The sequence below is a fragment of the Hibiscus syriacus genome, unplaced genomic scaffold (genome assembly GCF_006381635.1).
Source record: "Hibiscus syriacus cultivar Baekdansim isolate YM2019G1 unplaced genomic scaffold, ASM638163v2 tig00112254_pilon, whole genome shotgun sequence".
In the NCBI taxonomy this organism is placed as follows: Eukaryota; Viridiplantae; Streptophyta; class Magnoliopsida; order Malvales; family Malvaceae; genus Hibiscus; species Hibiscus syriacus.
Window position 1 is genome coordinate 138,505 of NW_024063284.1, and position 7,108 is coordinate 145,612.

Here is a 7,108-nt window from a genome sequence, read left to right on the forward strand (position 1 = left end):
TAGATCCTACATTTTTAGGTTTAATCCCATAGGTTATTTAAATTTCATAATTTGCTCCTTTAAGCTAGAGGGAAGCCCTTAATTAACTCATTTAATACAATTAGGTTCAATAACCGATTGTTTTATTAAACTTTGATTTTAAACTAAGGCAATGTTCATTTATTAGGGATTAACAATGTATCTCCCGCTTTTGCTTGGGGTGATCACTATTGATTCACGAAAAAATCAACACCTTTTACAAAACCCTACATCATGATTTCTAAATCATTAAGGGAATGTTAATTTATTGTGATTGATAACGAAGCTTCCGCTTTTGCTTGGGAATGATCATGATTAGTCTTGGTAGATCAACATCCTTTTTAAAATATGCATACATAGTAATTTTTAAGTTAAATAAAATTTCAAACTCAAAATTTCCAAAATTTTAAAATATAAGGTAATCGACTAGGTATCAATTTTGTGCCTTGTGGGGTGCTAATCCTTCTCCACGCGTAATTAACTCCCGAACTTGATTTCTGATTTCGCAAACCAAAACTTGGTATTTTTAGTAAAATAAATTATTTTATTAAATTTACCTGATTTTATGTGTTCCAATCTCACCGTAAAAATGATTGGTGACGACTCTCATCTTTTCATAAAAAGATCTTTATTTTCCAAAAAAATATCGGATTGGTCTTCCCACAAAAAAACGATTACGATAGCTTAGCGATTCCTCTGGGGAGACTTTTGTTTTAAAACAAAAAGTGAGTCTAGCCATAAATCAATACCTTATATTTTAAAAGTTTAAAATTTTGAGTTCGAGTTTATTTAATTCATGATTCACTATGTTTTACCGGAAAGGGATTTCCTCTATGGTTAATGCTTTCAATTATTTGAATGTAAATAGGACTGTTACATATTATAGCTCAATACCCGAGCTTTGTCTGTTTCACCTAAGTATTGGGAAATGCCACACCACCAATGAATATTTTTCCTTGTGTAGGCCTGGAAAAGTACCCCTGGAAAATAATCTTTATATCTGTTAGGATATTGTTTTCTTTAATAGTCATATAGTGATGTGATTCCCTAGGCTGAATTCGATATGAAAAGTCTGTAATGGGCCAGGATCGAAGTCCTCACTTACCTTAGTAAGTTTTAAGGGTAATTTGAAAACCCTTGTTAGAACCAAAGTTCATATAGAAAATTTAGTAAGCCCACATCTTTAGAGCCATGTGGATACCCTAAGAGAGCTAGGATGTATACAGTTAGAGTTTTAATTTTCTCTGTGTGTTTTAATTATTGGATGAAGTATCTCAGGCCTAGTCTATGACTTATAAGACCTTACCGCATTCTCCTATGCTTTGTGCACAGGATAAGTCCTTACCGTAGGTCCTTATGTTATATGTATAAGGCCCTTATCGGGTGTATATGTGAGTGTATGGTTCTGGTGAACCTACACATTCTGGTGATCAGATAGGATGTAGTGTTCATATTTCTAAAACATGTTTGATGAACTGATTTTTACTGAAATATTTTATCTGTATATTTTTATACACCTCAAGGAGCAAACTTGGATTTTTAACTTATTATGTAAATTTAACCTTTTCAGATAGTAACAAACTGTAAACTAGCAGACTTGGCATCAAGAGGACCGACTACTCCTCATTTTTGTACCACTATATATCCTTATATTCCCTTTTTCTTATACTTTCGTGACATACATTTTTTCTACTGTTTTGATATATCGGTATTACTGTTATTTTGTTCTGTATATTTTTTATACGGTTTTTTCGATATATGTATATATATCTTTATCGTATGAATCTCACTGACGATAGTTTCTTATTATACTGATATATAGATTGCAATGCTATTTTAAATATGAAATAACTTTTTGAATATGATATATGACTGCCTAGATTTGATCATAATGTCTAGGGCGGGTTTAGGGGGTTCCAATTGATGGTATCAGAGCTTTCAATTTTAAACACTCAGACTGTGGATGAGTCCTAAATCTATATTTTTAAGATATTTTTTATATTTTCAAAAATCGTGTCACCTTATTTTATGAGTTTTAAATATATTAAAGATTCTGATTCTAGTCTAACTTAGATTCAAGTTCTTTCTATAGAACTTTGTAGATTTATCCGATGAGTGCTACTAGAGGTTATAGGCTAGGCCATGGTCGTGGTCGAGAGTGAGTGACTCAATCCTCTATTACGATATATGATCTAATGTCACCTCGAGATTCATTTGTTCTCCATATAGATATGTCTATTTCTCGTGATGATCCGATTACACCTGTAAGAGACCCTCCTGTCATTGAGGATGAGGACACTGATTTGAATTATGATTCCATTAATAAAGTTATCTTTCGTATGTTCCAAAGATCTGCTAAAGTCCATGGTAATATATATACAGTCGAGATTTTGAAGTCTTTGGTAGCTGTTGGAGTAGTTCTGTTTGAGGCGACTACTAGTGGACCTCTAACTGGCGTTGAGTATTTATTAGAGGATACAGAGAGGATTATGGATGAGATGAATCTGAGGCCAAAGAAGAAGTTAAAGGCGACCCTAGATATGCTAAAGAAATAGAGTTTTAAATGGCGACGATATATTTTTGGTAGTATTATGAGGAATCAATTGACTTAGGATATTTTTAAGGAACATTTTTGAAGCCACTACATCAAAGAGAGATAACTGCAAGAGCGACACCATGAGTTTCAGAATTTGAAGTAGGGTGATATGTTTGTTATGGATTATGAGATTGAGTTCATCAGATTGTGTCACTATGCTACTAGACTTGTTAACATTAAGTTGGATCGGTGCTTGAGATTCTTGAATGGACTCAGGTATGAGATCATGAGTTGAGTTGCTACCCACTGAAAGAGGAACTTTGATGCATTGGTTGAGATAGCTAAGACCACTGAGGAGATAGAGCGGGTGGGTATGGAGCGCAAGAGAGATAGAGATCGAGACCAAGACCGATTTAGGAGGTCTCTGGTTCTAGTGACTCTTCTACACGCCCCAACAAGAGAGGCAGAGGTGAGTCGTTTCAAAGAGGCAGTACGAGTGTCAGACCTGTGGCATCAAGTTCGTCAGTTATTCTGTCTTCTTGCTAGTGTGGTTCTTCTAGGTTGCAGCCTTTTCCGTCATGTGAGCACTGTGGGATAAATCATTTTGGTGAGTGCAGAAAGAAGTTGGGAACATGTTTTAGATGTGGTTCCAGCGACCATCTCTTGAAGGATTATCCAGAACCAGCTCCTACTGCTCGTACTCCCGCTCATACTCAGAGTACAATTCAAACTCCAGCAGGGGGTCGTTGTCAGAATAGAGCATCAAGATCAACTAGTAGAGGTTGACCTTCTCAGAGTAGGGTCTAACCAAATTTGAGGCCAGACAGCCTGGGTTGGTTTACGCTACCAAATGTTGACAGGACCATGATGAGCCTAGTGTGATTGCATGTACTGTTATTATTCATTCAGTTCCCTACTTTGTATTGTTTGATAATGGTTCTAACCATTATCATTTGTCGTATTTTATATATGGGGGTCTTAATATTTCGATTGAGAATATCGAGAGTTCGGTGATAATTCAGAGTTTTATAGGACAGTCTTTAGAGTTAGGTTGTATTTGTCCTATAGAGATCTATGGGGAGATCTTTTTGGTCGTGCTGATGGAGTTACCTTTGGAGGAGTTTGACTTAATTCTTAGCATGGATTAGTTAAACAAGCATCGAGTTAATCTCAATATTGAGACCAAGAGAGTTGTTTTGAAGACTCTTGAAAACCAAAAGATTATGATGATTGGGGAACGTTGTGGATTCTTGATGAATGTTGTGTCTGCTTTGGTAGCTGAGAGAATGACCAGAAAGGGTTTCAAGGCATTTCTTGCTTACATTATGGATACTAGAAGTTCCCAATCTGACATTGAAAAAATCTAGACCATTAAGGAATTTTTTGATGTATTCTCTGAGGAGTTACTTGGATTACCACCGGATAGAAAAGTTGAGTTTAATATTTAAGTCTATTCCGGTTCCACCTCAGTTTCGATGGCCCCTTACCGTATGTCCCCAAAGGAGCTTAAGGAAATGAAAGTCCAACTTCATGAGTTATTGGATAGGGGATTTATTTAACCTAGTGTTTCCTTTGGGGAGCCCCAATATTATTTGTCAAGAAGAAAGATGGGACATTGAGACTCTGTATTGATTATAGGAAACTAAATAAGCTCACGGTTTAAAACAAATATCTTCTGCCTATGATTGATGATCTGTTTGACCAGTTTATAAGGGTTTATATCTTTTTGAAGATAGACTTGAGGTTTGGTTATTACCATCTCAAGGTGAAAGATTCTTATGTCCCAAATACTACTTTTCGTACTCGATATAGGAATTATAATTTTTTAGTGATGTCATTTGGGTTAACTAAACTAATGCCCATGTTGCTTTTATAGATATGATGAATCGGGCGTTTTGACCCTATCCGTACCTGTTTGTGATTGTGTTCATTGACGACATATTGGTGTATACTCGAACTGAAGCAGAGCATGATGAGAACTTGAGGATTGTTCTATAAGCTCTGAGGGAATACAAGTTGTACACCAAGTTGAGCAAGTATGAGTTCTGGCTCAACAAAATGACTTTTCTAGGGCATATAATATAATGAGGGTATTTGAGTAAAGTGGAGGCTATTCTGAACTGAAAGAAACCCAAGAACATCTCAGAGATCCGTAGTTTCTTGGGTTTAGCTGGTTTTTACGATCATTTCATTAAGGGTTCTCTATTATTACAGCTCATCTGATGAAATTATTGAGGAAAAATGTTCAATTTGTCTAGATTGAGGATCAACAAGCTAGGTTTGATAAACTGAAGAATATTCTGACTTAAGCCCCAGTGTTGATTCAGCCTGAGTTTGGGAAGGATTTTTCTGTCTACATTGATGCTTCTCACTCTGGATTAGGATGTGTTTTGATGCAAAATGGGAAGGTTGTTGCTTATTCATCATGTCAGTTAAAGCCGCATGAGCGTAATTATCTCACTTATGATATGGAGTTAGCTGTTGTGGTCTTTTCTCTGAAGATTTGAAGCCATTATCTCTACGAAGAAAAATGTTATATCTATACTGATCATAAGAGTCTAAAGTATATGCTTACTCAAAAATAGTTGAATTTGTTTAACGTCACTGATTAGCTTCTAAAGGACTATGATTGTGAGATAGAGTATCATCCGAGTAAGGTCAATGCGGTGGTTGACGCCTTGAGCCATAAGATGATATCTGATCTAAGAACCTTGTTTACCAGCTTGAGTTTGTTTGACGATGGCAGTCTATTGGCAGAGTTTCAAGTTAAACCAACTTTGGCGAGGAGATTAAGGCCAAACAACTCTTTGATGGCTCATTGCTTCCCATTATTGAGCAGGTTGAGTAGAGATCGAGTTTATAATATACTTTTGATCAGAATGGTATTCTGTGCTTTCATGGTCGTTATTGCTTCCCTAAAGATAATGAGTTGAGATGGTCTATTCTTCAGGAGTCTCATTATAGTCCTTATGCTATGCACCCTGGTAGGCACAAATTATACAAGAATCTCAATGAGCGTTATTATTGGATTGGCATAAAGAATTATATTTCAGATTTTATGGGGAGGTGTCTGCCTTGTCAGTAGGATAAGGTAGAGCATTAACATCCATTTGGACTGTTGCAGTCCATTAAGATTCCTAAGTGGAAGTGGGAGTGCATTACGATGGATTTTTTTACCGGTCTTCCTTTGGATCTTTCCAAAAAGGATTATGTTTGGGTGATTGTGGATCGACTCACCAAGTCAGCTCACTTTATCCCTATTCAGGTTAATAATTCTGTGGACAAGCTAGCTAGATTGTATATCTCTGAGATCATTAGACTGCATGGTGCTCTGTTATCTATCATCTCCGACCGAGATCTGAGGTTCACTTTTAGGTTCTGGAAGGCTTTGCACTAGGCTTTGGGTACTCGCTTGAATTTTAGTACAACTTTATACCTGCATACTGATGGTCAGTTAGAGGGAATGATTTAGGTTATGGAGGATATGTTACGGGGTTGTGTGATTGACTTTCATGGTAGTTGGGAAGATTTCTTACCCTTAGCCAAGTTTGCTTAATAAAAGTTACTAGACAAGTATTCACATGGCACCGTATGAGGCTCTGTATGGACGTCAATGTTGTACTCCTATCTATTTGACATATTTACATGATAGGAATACTTTGGGTCCAGAGTTAGTTCGAGAGACTGAGGATATTGTTAGACAGATATGTGATCGACTGAGAGAGGCATTTGATAGGTATTAATCATATACAGATAAGAGACAAAAGGATATCAAGTTTGACGTAGGGGATCAGGTTTTTCTGAAGGTATCTCCGTGGAAGAAGGTGTTGAGATTTGGATGTAAAGGTAAGTTGAGTTCGAGATTTATTGGGTCGTACCATATTCTAAAGAGAATCGAATCTGTTGCCTATAAGTTCAAGTTGCCTCCCTAACTCAGCCACATTCATGATGTTTTCCAAGTATCCATGTTGAGGCGATACCGTCTAGATCCATGTCCAGTTGAGACCTGATTTGTCCTATGAGGAGGAGCCTGTTCAGATTCCAGATCAGGATGAGAGAGTTCTTCGGAACAAGTGTATTCTGATGGTTAAAGTTCACTGGAGTAATCATGTTAGGATTTACAGAAGCTCAAATCGACAAACGAAAGGGTTCGCTAAGAGGGGTCGGGTCAGTTTTTGTGTTTAGGGAGTTAGGAGATTTAAAGATAGAAAATTGAACATCGATTTATAGTGGTTCGACTTCTCAACCAAGTTTACATCCACTACCTTAGCTCCTCACCAAGGATTTTCCAACAAATTCACTAATTTGTTCTTTATTTTTACAAGACAAAGAGATAACCTTTACAAACTCCCTAGTTTTCACATGGTAAACTAGAACCTTTCCCTAGCTTTTAGCAGGATAAGCTAAAACCAAAACCCCTTTACAATGAAAGAAAATGTAAACAAGAAAACCTCTCTAAGGTAGGTGTTTACAAGAATTAAGCTCACAAGAACAAAAATATTTACAAGAGAAAGATCAAATAAGATTGAAAAACTCTTCTCTTGTGTTTGATTG